This window comes from Hylobates moloch, unplaced genomic scaffold (genome assembly GCF_009828535.3).
Source record: "Hylobates moloch isolate HMO894 unplaced genomic scaffold, HMol_V3 SCAFFOLD_1, whole genome shotgun sequence".
In the NCBI taxonomy this organism is placed as follows: domain Eukaryota; kingdom Metazoa; phylum Chordata; class Mammalia; order Primates; family Hylobatidae; genus Hylobates; species Hylobates moloch.
In genome coordinates, this window is record NW_026652276.1 from 211,488,960 (window position 1) to 211,506,748 (window position 17,789).

The 17,789-nt window shown below is 40.6% G+C and overlaps 1 protein-coding gene and 1 pseudogene across 2 annotated transcripts in view; both read right to left on the reverse strand.

Moving 5' to 3' along the window:
* COPG2 (COPI coat complex subunit gamma 2) overlaps window positions 1-17,789 on the reverse strand; it is a 164,476-nt gene that overhangs the window by 118,261 nt on the left and 28,426 nt on the right. The window contains exon 1 of one of the 2 annotated variants that reach the window (XM_032761747.2): window positions 11,151-11,210. The exons of the other annotated variant lie outside the window; for it this stretch is intronic. The gene's annotated coding sequence lies outside the window, so the exon portion shown is untranslated. Of the gene's footprint in view, window positions 1-11,150; window positions 11,211-17,789 lie in introns of those variants that run through there. 2 annotated transcript variants of the gene reach the window in all.
* Window positions 16,280-17,789, reverse strand: part of LOC116809413 (glutamyl-tRNA(Gln) amidotransferase subunit C, mitochondrial-like) — a 4,451-nt pseudogene continuing 2,941 nt past the window's right edge.

Below are 17,789 nucleotides of genomic sequence, written 5' to 3' on the forward strand. Positions count from 1 at the left end.
AGGCTGGGCACAGTGGCTCATCCCAGTAATTCCAGCACTTTGGGAGGCCAAAGCAAGAGGGTCACTTGATGCCAGAAGTTCAAGGCCAGTCTGAGCATCGTAATGAGACCTCTCTCTACAAAAACAAAAATAAAAAATTAGTCAGGCATAGTAGTGTTCGCCTGTAGTCCTAGCTACTCAGGAGGCTGAGAAAGGAAGACTGCTTGAGCACAGGAGTCATGCCACTGCACTCCAGCCTGGACAACAGAGCAAGATGCTGTCTCATAAATTAGTAAGTCTTTACTTTTCTATCACCTTTTAAAGATATTCTCACTGGGTATAAAATTATCAGTTGACACACCATTGTCTTCCAGCTTGCATGTTTTCTGAAAAAAACAGTCTACTATATAATCTGTTTCTATCTGTTTCTATTTGTATACTGTTTTGTCCTTTTTGTGGGGGGGAGTACCTTTAAAATTTTCTCATTAAATCTTCTTTTTGGCAGTTTCACTGATATGCCTAGAGGTATGTGTGTGTGTCCCATGTGGTGTTCTTTGAGCTTTCTGGACATGCATTTTGTTATCTGTAATTAATTTTGGAAAATAAATGGCCATTATTACCTCAAATGCTTTCTCCTTTCTCCCTCTGGAATTTTATTATTATTATTATTATTTTTTTTTTTTTGAGACAGAGTCTCACTCTGTCATACAGGCTGGAATGCAGTGGCGTGATCTCGGCTCACTGCAACCTCCGCCTCCTGACCTCAGGTGATCCACCCACCTCGGCCTCCCAAAGTGCTGGGATTACAAGTGTGTGCCACCACGCCTAGCCCTTCTCCTGGAATTCTACATATGCTAGTCTGTTTGATATTCTCTCAGCTCTTGGAATTCTTTTTTAGGAATTCTTCTTGTGTGTCAGTTTAGGCATTTTTATAGACCTATCTTCAGGTACATTTATTCTTTCTTTGGCTGTGTTAAGTCTACGAATGAATCTGAAAGCAATCTTCATCTCTGCTACTGTTTTTAATTACTAGCATTTCCATTTGTTTCTTTCTTTTTCTTTCCTTTTTTTTTTTAAGACAGAGTTTCGCTCTTGTCACCCAGGCTGTAGTGCAATGGCGCAATCTCAGCTCACTGCAACCTCTGCCTCCCAGGTTCAAGCGATTCTCTCGCCTCAGCCTCCCAAGTAGTGGGATTACAGACACGTGCCACCATGCCTAATTTTTGTATTTTTAGTAGAGATAGGATTTCACCATGTTGGCCAGGATGGTCTTGACCTCTTGACTTCATGATCCACCTGCCTTGGCCTCCCAAAGTGCTGGGATTACAGGTGTGAGCCACCGCACCCAGCCCCTATTTAGGTCTTATTTAATTTCTATCACCAATGTTTTGTAGTTTTTAGTCTACACATCTTATACATCTTTCATCAGATTTACCCCAAAGTATTTCATATTTTGATGCTACTGTAAACAGGATTAACTGCAATTTACAACTGCTCTTGGCAAGTATATACAACATAATTGATTTCTGCATATTGATTTTGTATTCTGCAAATTTGCTAAGCTCACTTATTACTTCCTGTAGCTTTTGTTGGATTCCACAAATTTTCTACATAGACAATGTCATCAGCAAACAAAGAGTCTCAGTTTTCTTGTTCAAATTGTTTTTCCTTAATAATTTTTCTGTATACTTGCTCTGTGTTTTTGAGAGATGGGTACTGAAATTTCCAGCTTTAATTGTGGATCTGTTGATTTCTCCTTGCAATTCTACCAATTTTTGTTTCAAGCATCGTGAAACTCTGTTATTAGCTCCAAAAACAATTAGTATTACTTTGTCTTCTTGGTAAGTTGACCCCTTTATCCCTAGTAATATTATTTATTCTGGAGTCTACATTATCTGATGTTAACAAGAATACAGCTTCTTGTGATTACAGTTAGCATGGTATATCTTGCTTCATCTTTTTGCTTCTAATCTATTTGTTTCTTTATATTTAAGGTATGTTTTTATAGGCAGCATAAAGTTGGATTTGGCTTTTTTAAGAAATCCAAACTGAGCTGGGCACAGTGGCTAACGCCTGTAGTCCCAACTACTTGGGAGGATCGCTTGAGCCCAGGGGTTTGAGGATGCAGTGAGCTATGATCATGTCACTGCACTGAGTGACCCCATCTCTTAAAAAAATCCAATCTAGCCATCTTTGCCTTTTAATTGAAGTGTTTAGAATACGTGCCTTTAATGTAATTATTGATATGGTTGGGCTGGAGTCTGTCATCTTGCTATTTCTTTTTCATTCATCTCATCTGGTTTTTGTTCCCTTTTCTTTTTTTTTTTTTGAGATGGAGACTTGCCCTGTCACCCAGGCTGGAGGGCAGTAGCATCATCTGGGCTTACTGCAACCTCCGCCTCCCAGGTTCAAACGATTCTCCGAGTAACTGGGATTACAGGCATGTGCCACCACACCTGGCCAATTTTTGTATTCTTAGTAGAGATGGGGTTTCGCCATGTTGGCCAGGCTGGTCTCCAACTCCTGACCTCAGGCGATCCACCTGCCTCGGTCTCCCAGTGTGCTGGGATTACAGATGTGAGCCACTGCACCTGGCCAGGATTTTGTTCCCTTTTCTTTCCCCCCCAACCTTCTTTTGGGTGGAATATATGTTATGATTCTATTTAACTCTTTCGTTGGCTTATTAGCTATAACTCTGCATTGTTATTTTAGTGGTGGCTTTAAGTGGTGGCTTTATACTGTCAATCTTTAACCTATTAGATTTTCTTCAAGTGCTAAAACACTTCATAAAGAGGGTACAAACTTAATAGTAATAAAGTACCATTTCTCTTCTTTGCCTCGTGCTATTTTTGTTGCAGATTTTATTTTTACATGTTAAAACCCCATATTAAATTAAGATTTTTAAGCAGTCAATTAACTTTTAAAATTACTTAAACAAGAAAATTTTCTTGTTTATCTACTCAGTTTAACATTTCCAGTATTCTTCATTTCTTTGCACAGATCCATATTTTCATTATCATTTTCATCCTGGTGAAAAAATCTCTTTTATAACTACATGTGACTCTGTCAGAGATAAATTCTTTCAGCGTTTTTTAAGTCTGAAATTGCCTTTTTATCACCTTCACTTTTGAAAGTTATTTTCACTGGGCATCAAATTTTCGATTGACAGTTGTTGCTTTCTTTAAGTACTATCCATATGTTGTTTTGGTGGGATCAATCTATTGTCATCTCCCTTCAGCCTGAAAAAACTTCATTTACTATAATATTTACTGTAGAGCAGGTCTGCTGGGGACAAATACCTTTTAGTTTACCTTCATCTGAGGAAGTCTTTATTTCACCTTCATTCGTGGAAGATATTTTCAGTGGATATGGTATTCTGAGTCATCACTTCCTTTCTTTCAGCACTTTAAAGATGGTGTCCCACTGTTTTTAGACTTCCAGATTTTCTGATGAGAAACCCACAGTGATGTGTATATGTAATGAATCATGTTCCTCTTGGTGCTTTCAACAGTTTTCCTCATCTTTGGTGTTCAGCAGTTTCATTAAGTGTCTGAGAGCAGAGTCCTTTGAATTTACCTTGTCTAAGTTTCACTTAGTTTCTTGAGTCTGTAAATTTATCTTTCTCCAAATTTGTAAGTTTTCAGTCATTATTTTCTCAAAAAATTTTTTTGCACCAATACCTTTCTCCTCTTCTTCAGGGACTTCAATGACACGAATGTTAGGCCCTTTGATATAGTCTCACAGGCCAGTGAGGCTGTTTATTTTTGTTTTCTTTTTTCTCTCTCTCTTTTCAGTTGGGATTTATTTCTACTGGTTTATCTTTAAATTCACTAACCTGTTCCTCTGACATCTCCATTCTGCTACTGAGATGAACCAATGATTTTTTTTATTATTATTATACTTTAAGTTCTGGGATACATGTGTGGAACGTGCAGGTTTGTTACACAGGTACACACGTGCCGTGGTGGTTTCCTGCACCCATCAACCTGTCATCTACATTAGGTACTTCTCCTAATGATATCCCTCCTCTAGCCCCCCCACCCCGAGACAGGCCCCAGTGTGTGATGTTCCTCTCCCTGTGTCCATGTGTTCTCATTGTTCAACTCCCACTTATGAGTGAGAACATGCAGTGTTTGGTTTTCTGTTCCTGTGTTAGTTTGCTGAGAATGATGGTTTCCAGCTTTATCCATGTCCCTGCAAAGGACATGAACTCATCCATTTTATGGCTGCATAGTATTACATGGTGTATATGTGCCACATTTTCTTTATCCAATCTGTCACTGATGGGCATTTGGGCTGGTTCAAAGTGTTTGCTATTGTGAACAGTGGTGCAATAAACATACATGTGCATGTGTCTTTATAGCAGAATGATTTATAATCCTTTGGATATATACCCAGTAATGGGATTACTGGGTCTAAAGGTATTTCTGGTTCTAGATCCTTGAGGAATCACCACACTGTCTTCCACAATGGTTGAACTAATTTACACTCCCACCAAAAGTGTAAAAGCATTCCTATTTCTCCATATCCTCCCCAGCATCTGTTGTTTCCTGACTTTTTAATGATCACCACTCTAACTGGCGTGAGACGGTATCTCATTGTGGTTTTGACTTGCATTTCTCTAATGACCAGTGATGATGAGCTTTATTTCATAATCTCTCCTTTTGAGAAGTGTCTGTTCATATCCTTCACCCACTTTTTGATGGGGTGGTTTTTTTCTTGCAAATTTAAGTTCTTTGTAGATTCTAGATATCAGCCCTTTGTCAGATGGATAGACTGCCAAAATTTCTCCCATTCTGTAGGTTGCCTGTTCACTCTGATGATAGTTTCTTTCGCTGTGCAGAAGCTCTTTAGTTTAATTAGATCCCATTTGTCTATTTTGGCTTTTGTTGCCATTGCTTTCGGTGTTTTAGTCATGAAGTCTTTGCCCATGCGTGTGTCCTGAATGGTATTACCTAGGTTTTCTTCTAGGGTTTTTATGGTTTTAGGTCTTACATTTAAGTCTTTAATCCATCTTAATTTTTGTATAAGGTGTAAGAAAGGGGTCCAGTTTGAGTTTTCTGCATATAGCTAGCCAGCTTTCCCAACATCATTTATTAAATAGGGAATCTTTTCCCCATTGCTTGTTTTTGTCAGGCTTGTCAAAGATCAGATGGTTGTGGATGTGTGGTGTTATTTCTGAGGCCTCTGTTCTTTTCCGTTGGTCTACATATCTGTTTTGATACCAGTACCATGCTGTTTTGGTTACTGTATCCTTGTAGTATAGTTTGAAGTCAGGTAGCGTGATACCTCCAGCTTTGTTCTTTTTGCTTAGGATTGTCTTGGCTATGTGGAATCTTTTTTGGTTCCATATGAAATTTAAAGTAGTTTTTTTCTAATTATGTGAAGAAAGCCAATGGGAGCTTGATGGGGATAGCACTGACTCTATAAATTACTTTGGGCAGTATGGCCATTTTCACAATATTGATTCTTCCTATCCATGAGCATGGAATGTTTTTCTGTTTGTTTGTGTCCTCTCTTATTTCCTTGAGAAGTGGTTTGTAGTTCTCCTTGAAGAGGTCCTTCCCATCCCTCATAAGTTGAATTCCTAGGTATTTTATTCTCTTTGTAGCAATTGTGAATGGGAGTTCACTCATGATTTGGCTCTCTGTTTGTCTATTATTGGTATATAGGAATGCCTGTGATTTTTTGCACACTGATTTTGTATCCTGAGACTTCGCTGAAGTTGCTTATCAGCTTAAGGAGATTTTGGGCTGAGATGATGGGGTTTTCTAAATACACAGTCATGTCATCTGCAAACAGAGACAATCTGACTTCCTCTCTTCCTACCTGAATACCTTTATTGCTTTCTCTAGCTCGATAGCCCTAGCCAGAACTTCCAATAATATGTTGAATAGGAGTGGTGAGAGGGCATCCTTGTCTTGTGCCTGTTTTCAAAGGGAATGCTGCCAGGTTTTGCCCATTCAGTATGATACTGGCTGTGGGTTTGTCATAAATAGCTCTTATTATTTTGAGATATGTTCCATCAACACCTAGTTTTTTGAGAATTTTTAGTAGGAAGGGGTGTTTAATTTTATCAAAGGCCTTTTCTGCATCTATTGAGATAATCATGTGGTTTTTGTCATTGGCTCTGTTTATGTGATGGATTACATTTATTGATTTGTGTATGCTGAACCAGCCTTGCATCCCAGGGATGAAGCCAACTTGATCGTGCTAGATAAGCTTTTTGATGTGCTGCTGGATTCAGTTTGCCAGTATTTTATTGAGGATTTTCGCATCGATGTTCATCAGGGTTATTGGTCTGAAATTTTCTTTTTTTGTTGTGTCTCTGCCAGGTTTTGGTATCAGGATGATGCTGGCCTCATAAAATGAGTTAGGAAGGAGTCCCTCTTTTTCTATTGTTTGGAATAGTTTCAGACGGAATAGTACCAGCTGCTTTTTGTACCTCTGGTAGAATTCAGCTGTCAATCTGTCTGGTCCTGGGCTTTTTTTTGGTTGGTAGGCTATTAATTACTGCCACAATTTCAGAACTTGTTATTTGTCTATTCAGGGATTCGACTTCTTCCTGATTTAGTCTCGGGAGGGTGTATATGTCCAGGAATTTATCCATTTCTTCTAGGTTTTCTAGTTTATTTGTGTAGAGGTGTTTATAGTATTCTGTTATGGTAGTTTGTATTTCTGTGGAATCAGTGGTGATATCTCTTTTATCATTTTGTATTGTGTCTATTTGATTCTTCTTTCTTTTCTTATTAGCCTAGCTAGCAGTCCATCTATTTTGTTAATCTTTTCAAAAAACCAGCTCCTGGATTCACTGATTTTTTGAAGGATTTTTTTGTGTCTCTATCTCCTTCAGTTCTGCTCTGATCTTAGTTATTTCTTGTCTTCTGCTAGCTTTTGAATTTGTTTGCTCTAGCTTCTCTAGTTCTTTTAATCGTGATATTAGGGTGTAGATTTTAGATCTTTCCTGCTTTCTCCTGTGGGCATTTATTGCTATACATTTCCCTCTAAACACTGCTTTAGCTGTGTCCCAGAGATTATGTTATGCTGTGTCTTTGATCTGATTGGTTTCAAATAACTTATTTATTTCTGCCTTAATTTCGTTATTTACTCAGTAGTCATTCAGGAGCAGGTTGTTCAGTTTCCATGTAGTTGTATGGTTTGAGTGAGTTTCTTAATCCTGAATTCTAATTGGATTGCACGTGGTCTGTGCAACTGTTTCTTATGATTTCTGTTCTTCTGCATTTGCTGAGGAGTGTTTTACTTCCAATTAATTATGTGGTCAATTTTAGAATACATCCAATGTGGTGTGGAGAAGAATGTATATTCTGTTGATCTGGGGTGGAGAGTTCTGTAGATTTCTATTAGGTCCACTTGGTCCAGAGCTGAGTTCAAGTCCTGAATATCCTTGTGAATTTTCTGTCTCGTTGATCTGTCTAATACTGACAGTGGGGTGTTTAAAGTCTCCCACTATTATTGTGTGGGAGTCATTATTGTGTGGGAGTCTAGGTCTCTTTGTAGGTCTCTAAGAACTTGCTTTATGAATCTGGGTGCTCCTGCATTGGGTGCATTTATATTTCATATATTTAGGATAGCTAGCTCTTCTTGTTGCATTGATCCCTTTACCATTATGTAATGGCCTTCTTTGTCTCTTTTGATCTTTGTTGGTTTAAAGTCTGTTTTATCAGAGACTAGGATTGCGACCCCTGCTTTTTTTTTTTTTGCTTTCATTTGCTTGGTAAATATTCTTCCATCCCTTTATTGTAAGCCTATGTGTGTCTCTACATATGAGATCAGTCTCCTGAATACAGTACACCAATGGATCTTGACTCCTTATCCAATTTGCCAGTCTGTGTCTTTCCATTGGGGCATTTAGCCAGTTTACATTTAAGGTTGATACTGTTATATGTGAATTTGATCCTTTCATTATGACGCTAGCTGGCTATTTTGCCCATTAGTTGATGCAGTTTCTTCATAGTGTCAATGGTCTTTACGATTTGACATGTTTTTGTAGTGGCTAGTACTGGTTGTTCCTTTCCATGTTTAATGCTTCCTTCAGGAGCTCTTTTAAGGCAGGCCTGGTGGTGACAAAATCTCTCAGCATTTGCTTGTCTGTAAAGGACTTTATTTCTCCTTTACTTATGAAGCTTAGTTTGGCTGGATATGAGATTCTGGGTTGAAAATTCTTTTCTTTAAAAATGTTGAATATTGGCTCCCACTCTCTTCTGGCTTGTAGGGTTTCTGCAGAGAGATCCACTGTTAGTCTGATGGGCTTCCCTTTGTGAGTAACCCGACCTTTCTCTCTGGCTGCCCTTAACATTTTTTCCTTCATTTCAACTTTGGTGAATCTGACGATTATGTGTCATGGGGTTGCTCTTCTTGAGGAGTATCTTTGTGATGTTCTCTGTATTTCCTGAATTTGAATGTTGGCCTGTCTTGCTAGGTTGGGGAAGTTCTTCTGGATAATATCTTGAAGTGTTTTCCAACTTGGTTCCATTCTCCCCATTACTTTCAGGTACACCGATCAAACGTAGGTTTGGTCTTTTCACATAGTCCCATATTTCTTGGAAGCTTTTTTCATTCCTTTTCATTCTTTCTTCTCTAATCTTGTCTTCACACTTTTATTTCATTACATTTATCTTCAATCTCTGATATCCTTTCTTCCACTTGATCAATTTGGCTATTGATGCTTGTGTATGCCTCACAATGTTCTTGTGGTGTGTTTTTCAGCTACATCAGGTCACTTATTTTCTTTCTAAGCTGGTTATTCTAGTTAGCAATTCCTCTAACCTTTTTTCAAGGTTCTTAGCTTCCTTGCATTGGGTTAGAACATGCTCCTTTAGCTCCGAGGAACTTGTTATTACCCACCCTCTGAAGCCTACTTCTGCCAATTCGTCAAACTCATTATCTGTCCAGTTTTGTTCCCTTGTTGGCAAGGAGTTGTGATCCTTCGGAGGAGAAGAGGCATTTTGGTTTTTGGAATTTTCAGCCTTTTTGCACTGGTTTTTCCTCATCTTCGTGGATTTATCTATCTTTGGTCTTTGATGTTGGTGACCTTCAGATGGAGTTTCTGTGTGGACGTCCTTTTTGTTGATGTTGATGCTATTCCTTTCTGTTTGTTAGTTTTCCTTCTAACAGTCAGGACCCTCTGCTGCAGGTCTGCTGGAATTTGCTGGAGGTCCACTCCAGACCCTGTTTGCCTGGGTATCACCAGCAGAGGCTGCAGAACAGCAAAGATTGCCGCCTGTTCCTTCCTCTGGAAGTTTTGTCCCAGAGGGGCTCCTGCCAGATGCCAGCTAGAACTCTCCTGTATGAGGTGTCTGTTGACCCCTGCTGGGAGGTATCTCCCAGTCAGGAGGCACAGGGGTCAGGGACCCACTTGAGGAGGTAGTCTGACCCTTAGGAGAGCTTGAGCACTGTTCTGGGACATCTGCTGTTCTCTTCAGAGCCGCCAGGCAGGAACGTTCAAGTCTGCTGAAACTGCGCCCACAGCCGCCCCTTCCCCTAGCTGCTCTGTCCCAGGGAGATGGGAGTTTTATCCATAAGCCCCTAACTGGGGCTGCTGCCTTTCTTTCAGAGATGCCCTGCCCAGAGAGGGGGAATCTAGAGAGGCAGTCTGGCTACAGAGGCTTTGCCGAGCTGCAGTGGGTTCTGCCCAGTTCAAACTTCTGGGAGGCTTTGTTTATACTGTGAGGGGAAAACCACCTACTCAAGTCTCAGTAATGGCAGACACCCCTCCCCCTGCACCAAGCTCAAGTGTCCCAGGTCAACTTCAGACTGCTGTGCTGGCAGCAAGAATTTCAAGCCAGTGGATCTTAGCTTGCTGGGCTCCGTGGGGGTGAGATCCACTGAGCTAGACCACTTGGCTCCCTGGCTTCAGCCCTCTTTCCAGAAGAGTGAACAGTTCTGTCTCACTGGCATTCCAGGCACCACTGAGGTATGAAAAAAAAACTCCTGCAGCTAGCTCGGTGTCTGCCCAAACGGCCGCCCAGTTTTGTCCTTGAAACCCAGGGCCCTGGTGGCGTAGGCACCTGAGGCAATCTCCTGGTCTGCAGGTTTGAAGACCATGGGAAAAGCATAGTATCTGGGCTGGAGTGCACCATTCCTCAAGGTACAGTCCCTTATAGCTTCCCTTGGCTAGGGGAGCGAGTTCCCCAACCCCTTGCACTTCCCTGGTGAGGCAACTCCCCACCCTGCTACAACTTGCCCTCCAGGGGCTGCATCCACTGTCTAACCAGTCCCAGTGAGATGAGCCGGGTACCTCAGGTGGAAATGCAGAAACCATCTGCCTTCCACGTTGATCTCACTGGGAGCTGGAGACCAGAGCTGTTCCTGTTTGGCCATCTTGCCAGCCACATCTCCACGTCTGAGCCAATGAATCTTTTTACTGTACATATTATAGTCTGTCATTTCTAGAATTTTCATTTGGTTTTGTATATATAGCTCACTGCTGAGAATTCCTCTTTCCATTGATTTCAAGAGTGTCCACCTTTATGGTACATGGTTGCAGTAGCTGCTTTAAAGTATTTAAGAATCCCTACAACTGGGTCATTTTGGGGGTATCTATTGATTTCTTTTCCCTTGAAAATTTCCAAGTTTTTTCCAATCAATAGATGCCAACCCCAAAATGACACAGTTGCAGGGCTTAACATTGGCTCAAGGGAACCAATTTCCCTTTCCTGGTTGACTGGAAATGTATCCTGGACATTTTGATTATGTCATGAGACTCTGGATCCTATTAAAAGCCTCTGGGACTATCGACTTTTTTGTTTTAGCAAAGAATCAACCCAGTCAGTTTCAGATTACAAGTTCTGCCTGGCCTTCTGTGCATATTGGTTCCAATGTCAGTTTATACTTCAAAGCTTTTGCTATGCTTCTTTAGGAATAGTCCATACATGTAGTGCTTTGGTAAGTTATCCATTCCTCCATATCTTTCCTCATGTCATTTCTCCCATACCATCTGGCTGTCAACAACACCTTTCCCAGGTCATCAGCCAGAAATATGGGGTTCTCTCAGAGTTTCAGCTCCCTGTACTATGCAAGTGGGCCCACCTTCCTGATAAAGAGGTAAGAAAAGATAGAAAAAATAATAATGTGGCTTTTCCCCCACTCTTCACCCAACAGCCGTCCCTTTTCTCAGTGGTAGATTTCTTCTCAGGGTTTTAAGTACTCACAACACTGCTGTTGTATCCTAGTAAAGTTGTTCCACAACTAGGGCTGACCTCAGGACAGGACTAGGAAAGAAAACGAGAAAAACACAAACAAACAAGGATTCTTCTCCAGCTCTCCAGCTTGCAGTCACCACCAACCTTTTTTTTTTTTTTTTTGCAAACTGTGCTCAGGCCAGAGAGATGGGCTTCTTTCTGAGTCTCTGTTGACCACACCCACTATATAGTTCCCAGATTCAGACTGCCCTTGGGTCAAACTCAAGGTATAAAGATGAAAATTAACCATGAAACTCACTGTTGCTATATTGGTCGTTCATTAAGTATTGTTTTCTCTCCTTAATTCACCTACTATATTTACTATTTGGAGGCTTCAGGTAATTGTTTTTGTTTTTTTGTCCAGGGTTGTTGTTATTACTATTATTATTATTTGTGATCACTGGGAAAGATGGGCTCCAGTAGCCTTATTTCATCTTAGCTAGAATTAGAAGTCTCCTGGCTTTCACTTTTATTCACTGTTGTTCATTTCACTAGGCTTTGGAGAAGGAAGTTTTATGACCTGGCATCACTTCATCATCTTTCCTGAAAAGTCTGCCACAATTTCACTTTAAAATAAAGTAAGTGTTAATCCAAATAAATCAGGAAAGTTGGCTTGCAAACTGGGCAGGAAAAAGAGAAGGGAAGTAGGAGACAGAAAGGTTTCTCAACACACATTAACACACCTTTCTCCACTTCTGCCTGTGTGAGTGCTTTCGTGAGGTTGAGAGGGAAATAATCCTTTTGATTCCAGCTCCCTTGCTTGAAGAGAGAAAATGGATTATCTTTTGTTTAACTCATGCAACAAACTGTTATTGCATGTCTAGTAATACAAAGCACTTTTCCAGGTATTGATGATACAAAGTTATATGTGGTTCTCTCTCTCAAGGAATTAATAATTCAGAGGGCAGAAAAACTATGCAAATAATTATAGTACAATATATTAAAATACCAGAACAGAGGTTAAAAAACAAACAAACAAACAAAAACGAAGTGTTAGAAGAACAACCAAGGCTGGGTGTAGTGGCTCTCACCTGTAATTCCAGCACTCTGGGAGGCTGAGATGAGAGGACTGCTTGAGGTCAGGAGTTCAAGACCAACCTAATCAACATAGCAAGACCCTATTTCTTAAAAAAAAAAAAAAGAACAACAGAGAAGACAATGACTAATCTGTCAAGAAAGAAGAAGAAGGAAGTCAGTACCTATAATGACATGTATTTGAGCTATGTGGAAAAGGAAACAGAATAATTCCAGGCACAGGGAGAAGCATGTACAAATATAAAGGGTATCAAAGAGCATGATGAGTTTGGGAAAGAGCTACAGCACTGATATGAACCCCAGGGAATACCAATATTTAGATGACAGGCAGAAGAAAACCAGCCACTTCTGAGGTATCATAGAATAAAATGGAGAAATCAAAGAAGAGAGGAAATCCAGGACTACGGTTTCTGAAAGCCAAAGATGGTAGAACTCCAGGAAGTATTTAACCATGTTAAAACTGGGAGAGAGGTCAGGTAAAATGTGGACAGATAATTAACTTTTAAAATTAAGTAAGAAGTTACTGGAAATCTTTGAGAGGAGTTTCACTACAGTGGTGGTTAAGTCATAATAGTATCTCATTTTCTTGTTCTAAACTATGTCCTGGCAGTAAATCTTCAGGAACAGCTGCACCATTCAAATAGAAAAGCTGTTTCAGGCTTGTATATTTCTTACTAAGTGGATGAACTTAGCATTTAGTTTCCTTAGGAAGCACAAAGTATTTTTCTCCCTCTACCCAAATCCACACATTACCCCCACAATTGATTTCAAAACTGCCTAGCTGATAACAGTTTCTACAACCCATTTATTTCTTCCTAAACCATGGTCTTTGAATTTTTCATTTGATTTTCTGAGACCAGGACGTAACTTATCACATACTGATGCCCACTCCCCAGAGTACTCCCTAATGTGAGTGATGGATCATTCCTCAGGACTCAATTCCAGAATTCTATGCTATCTTCAGCGATAGACTTTCACTGGGTGGGTCCCATCACATAAGGGTATGCCTTCTTGTAATGAGTAGAACAGTATAATCAGGTTGTCAATATACATTTAGTTAGTTAAGACACTAACTCTCTTTTTTTTTTTTTTACCAAGTTGTAATTTATACAATAAAATGGACAACTTAAATATTAAGTTAAATCAGTTTTGGCAATTGTGATCATCTATGTAACCTCCATCCAAAATAAAAATACTGAACATTTCCATCACCCCACAAAGTTCCCTCATGCTCATTTCCAATCAATTTCCTCTAACCCAGCAGACTTCTGACTTCTATCACCACAGATGAGTTTGGGCTGTTCTTGGAGTTTATATGAAGAGAATCATCCAGCAAATATTCTTTGTGTCTGTTTTCTTTCCAACATAAATGTTTTAGAAGTTTATCCATGTTGTTGCCTGAATCAGCAATTTTTTCCTTTTATTGCTGAGTAATAGTCTATCGCATGAAAATACCACAATTTGTTCCTTCTTCTTTGATGAGCACTTGGGTTGTCTCAGTTTAAGGCTATCACAAATATGAGAGGACTTCAAAAAATGTGTGGAAAAATGGAATTAAAAAATAAACCTAACGGCTGAGCACAGTAGCTCACACCTGTAATCCCAGCACTTTGGGAGACCAAGGCAGGCAGATCACTTGGGGTCAGGAGTTTGAGACGAGCCTGGCCAACATGGTGAAACCGCATCTCTACTAAAAATACAAAAATTAGCTGGGCGTGGTGGCACACAGCTGTAATCCCAGCTACTTGGGAGGCTTAAGCCTGGGAGGTGGAGGCTGCAGTGAACCAAGAGCATACCATTCCACTCCAGCCTGGGTGACAGGACAAGACTCCATCTCAAAACAAAAACAAAAACCATAGGCCGGGTGCAGTGGCTCCCAGCACTTTGGGAGGCCAAGGCAGGCAGATCATCAGGTCAGGAGATCGAGACCATCCTGGCTAACACGGTGAAACCCCATCTCTACTAAAAATACAAAAATTAGCCGGGTGTGGTGGCAGGCGCCTGTAGTCCCAGCTACTCAGGAAGCTGAGGCAGGAGGATGGCGTGAACCCGGGAGGCGGAGCTTGCAGTGAGCTGAGATCGCACCACTGCACTCCAGCCTGGGCGACAGAGCGAGACTCTGTCAAAAAAAAAAAAAAAAAAAAAGAAAAGAAAACTATAAATTTTATTTATCGACATAGCTCCATCAAGTCCAAGACACATTTTAAAGTGATGATACCAGTCATTTAGTCCATCCCTAAACAATTGAAGTTGCTGGGAATGTAAGCATGTCAATGCAGTCATTTTTACATTTTTTTTTTTTTTTTTTTAAGGAGCAGGAGTAGATAACTGTTTATATGGGGATTAAGATAATTGCTCTGATGTTGGTTTGAGAACTTCAACTCCAAGGTTCGGGGTTCTCTTTTAATTCAAGGCCAAGCTTGTAAATTAAGCTGCCTTAAAGAAAAAAGAAGCACTGCAGATAAAAGAAGGGAATGGGAAAAATAAACACAGACTTTTAAGAATGAGCAACAAGCTAGGCATTGTGGCTTATGCCTGTGATCCCAGCACTTTGGGAGGCCAAGGCATGTCAGATGATCCTCTGAAGCCAGGAGTTCAAGACAAGATAGGCAACATAACAAGACCCCATCTCTACTTAAAAAAAACACACACAAAAATTAACTGGACTTGGTGATACACACCTGTAGTCCCGGCTACTTAGGAGGCTGAGGTGGGAGGATCACTTGAGCCCAGAAGATGGAGGCTGCAGTGATCTATGATCATACCACTGCACTCCAGCCTGGGTGACAGAGAGATCCTGTCTCAGAAAAATAAAAGAAATGAGCAGCAGCACAAAGATCACTGGGAAATTAATTCTTAGCCAAAACCAACTTTGGCACTTTGGTTAGAGGAAAAAATCTCTCTCTGATTCTATTACTTAGAATCTATCAATTAGAGGATGAATCCCTAAATAGGTTTCATTTATCCTTGGTATCTGTTTTAAAACAAAAAACAAAAAACTCCACAATCTTGGACTCATGTCAATTTAATAATCATTTTGGGGGTGGAAAGGGCTACTTTGTCCGAGGCCCAAGGCTACTTTTAGGATAAGTTCTCTTTTCAGAAAGAGAAACACTAGGTATGACTAGTATCCATTTTGCATATAATCACTTTGTGGGATGGCAGATGGTTCCAGGTTAGGAGTTCCCAAGCTCTAGTCTACTTTGAACACTCTTCAGACCATAGTAGAAAGTTAACTCTCTTCTGGGAACAAAGTGGGTACCTAGGAAGAAATTCAGGTATGTTCGGTGAAGATAGGGCTGCTCAAATCAATTCAAATAGCAACTAAAAATGACAGCCAAGGTTGTCACATAGTGATCAAGAAGCTCTGTCTACCATTTAAGTAGATGTAAAAGTTCACTTTCATGCAGTTGGTATAGTCCTTTGGAGAGGATTAAAGGGTGATAAATAGTGTCTTCCATACAGAACAGGCCTGTTAAGTGAATACCTTGGAAACTATTTCCTTGGAAGCTGACTTTTGATTTCCTTTTACTTAGGTTAGCATCAGGAACTCATTGCCTTGTTAGTGCCAGATATTTCCCAATTCTGTCTTCAGAAGAGTATGTTATTAAGAAATGTTGGCCAGGCGCAGTGGCTCACGCCTGTAATCCCAGCACTTTCGGAGGCCAAGGCGGGTGGATCACCTGAGGTCACAAGTTCGAGACCAACCTGGCCAACATGGTGAAACCCCATCTCCACTAAAAATACAAAAATTAGCCGGGCGTGGTGGCAGGTGCCTGTAATCCCAGCTACTCAGGAGGCTGAAGCAGGAGAATCGCTCGAACCCAGGAGGCAGAGATTGCAGTGAGACGAGATCACACCATTGCACTCCAGCCTGGGGGACAAGAGCAAGACTTCATCTCAAAAAAAAAAAAAAAAAAAAAAAATGCTTAAGCACCCATTTTTTCAGGTGACTGGAAAAAGCAGGAAAATTAGTGTTCATGGTAAGAAAACATTGTCATTATGCTTCCACGTATTCAGAGAGTACCCCCTTGCAGAATGAGCTACTTGGCTATGTGAGAAAGCTATTGTTCATCCAGCTTTGGCAAAGAGATACTACCTGGGGAGCCACAAAATACTCCTTCACGACACAATGGGAATTTTGTAGTAACTCTTCAGCACAGTTGCCTTCTACTACATTGTCGGATCTCAGGTATAGACATCCGCCCTCCAGGCCCAACTCCATGGGCTCCACCCGTCGGTGTCCATGGGGTGGAGCCCATGGGTGAGGATGATGGCTTTCTCCAGCCGCACCACTGCCTTGCGACTGCCAAAGTCCACAGGCACTAGAGGCTCCAGGGGCTCAATCACCTCAGTCATGATCCGGCCACTGCCCTTGGAGGTGAAGCTCTGGCGCCCACCCAGCCACACCGCCCACGCTCACCCATTTTTCCATTATTAACTGAAGAAAAATGGGTGCCCTTTAGAGATTTTTTTGAAGATTAGGAAGCAAAAGAAAGTCAGAAGAAGCCAGATAAGAACTCTAAGGTGGATGCCTATGGACACTCTTGCAAAATTGCCCTTGTTTGATGACAGGAATGAACAGACACACTGTCGTGGAGAAGGACTCTCTGGTGAAGCTTTCCCAAGTGTTTTTCTACTAAAGCTTTGGCCAACTTTCTCTAAATACTCTCATAATAAGCTATTATCATTCTTTGGCCCTCCAGAAAGTCAACAAGCAAAATCCCTCAAGCATCCCCAAAAACTGTTGCCATGACTTCTGCTTTTGACAGGTCCACTTTTGCTTTGACTGGACCACTTCCACCTCTTGGTAGCTATTGCTTTGATCATACTTTGTCTTCAGGATTGGACTGCTAGCCACATTTCTTCTCCCGTTACAGTTCCTCAAGGAAATGCCTCAGGATCTTGATCTCACTTAAAGCTCTGCTCTTGCCGGCAGCCAATCTAGATGCAATAGTTTTGACATTCATTAAATAGTTTGTCAACTTTATCAGTCAGAATTGGGTAAGGCTGAACCAAATGAGGTGTCTATACATTGGCTATTGCTGCTGTTAATCATCAGTTTCACAAATTGATATAGATGGTCTGCTGCAGATGAAGGGCTTCATGGTCAACATTGTCTCATCCCTTCTTAATACAACTTATCCATTTGTAAACTGCTGATTTCTTTGGATCACTATTGCCATGCTCTTTTGTAACACATCAATAATTTCACCATTCTTCTACCCAAAGTTCACCATAAATGTAATGTTTGTTCTTGTTTCAATTTTAGCAGAATTTATATTGCTCTGAAATGGATTATTTTCAAATGGATATATCAGTGTCTCAAGCTAGATACTGTTTGGACATGTTATTAACAAGTTAGTCATGAGTTTATATTTTAGTGCAAAAAAATTTGGAACTCTGATATGGTTTGGCTCTGTTGTCTCCATCGAAATCTCATCTCGAATTGCAATCCCCACATGTTGAGGGAGGTAGGTGATTGGATCATGGAGGCAGTTTCTCCCATGCTGTTTTTGTGATAGTGAGTGAGTTCTCATGAGATCTCATAGTTTTTTTTTTTTTTTTTTTTTT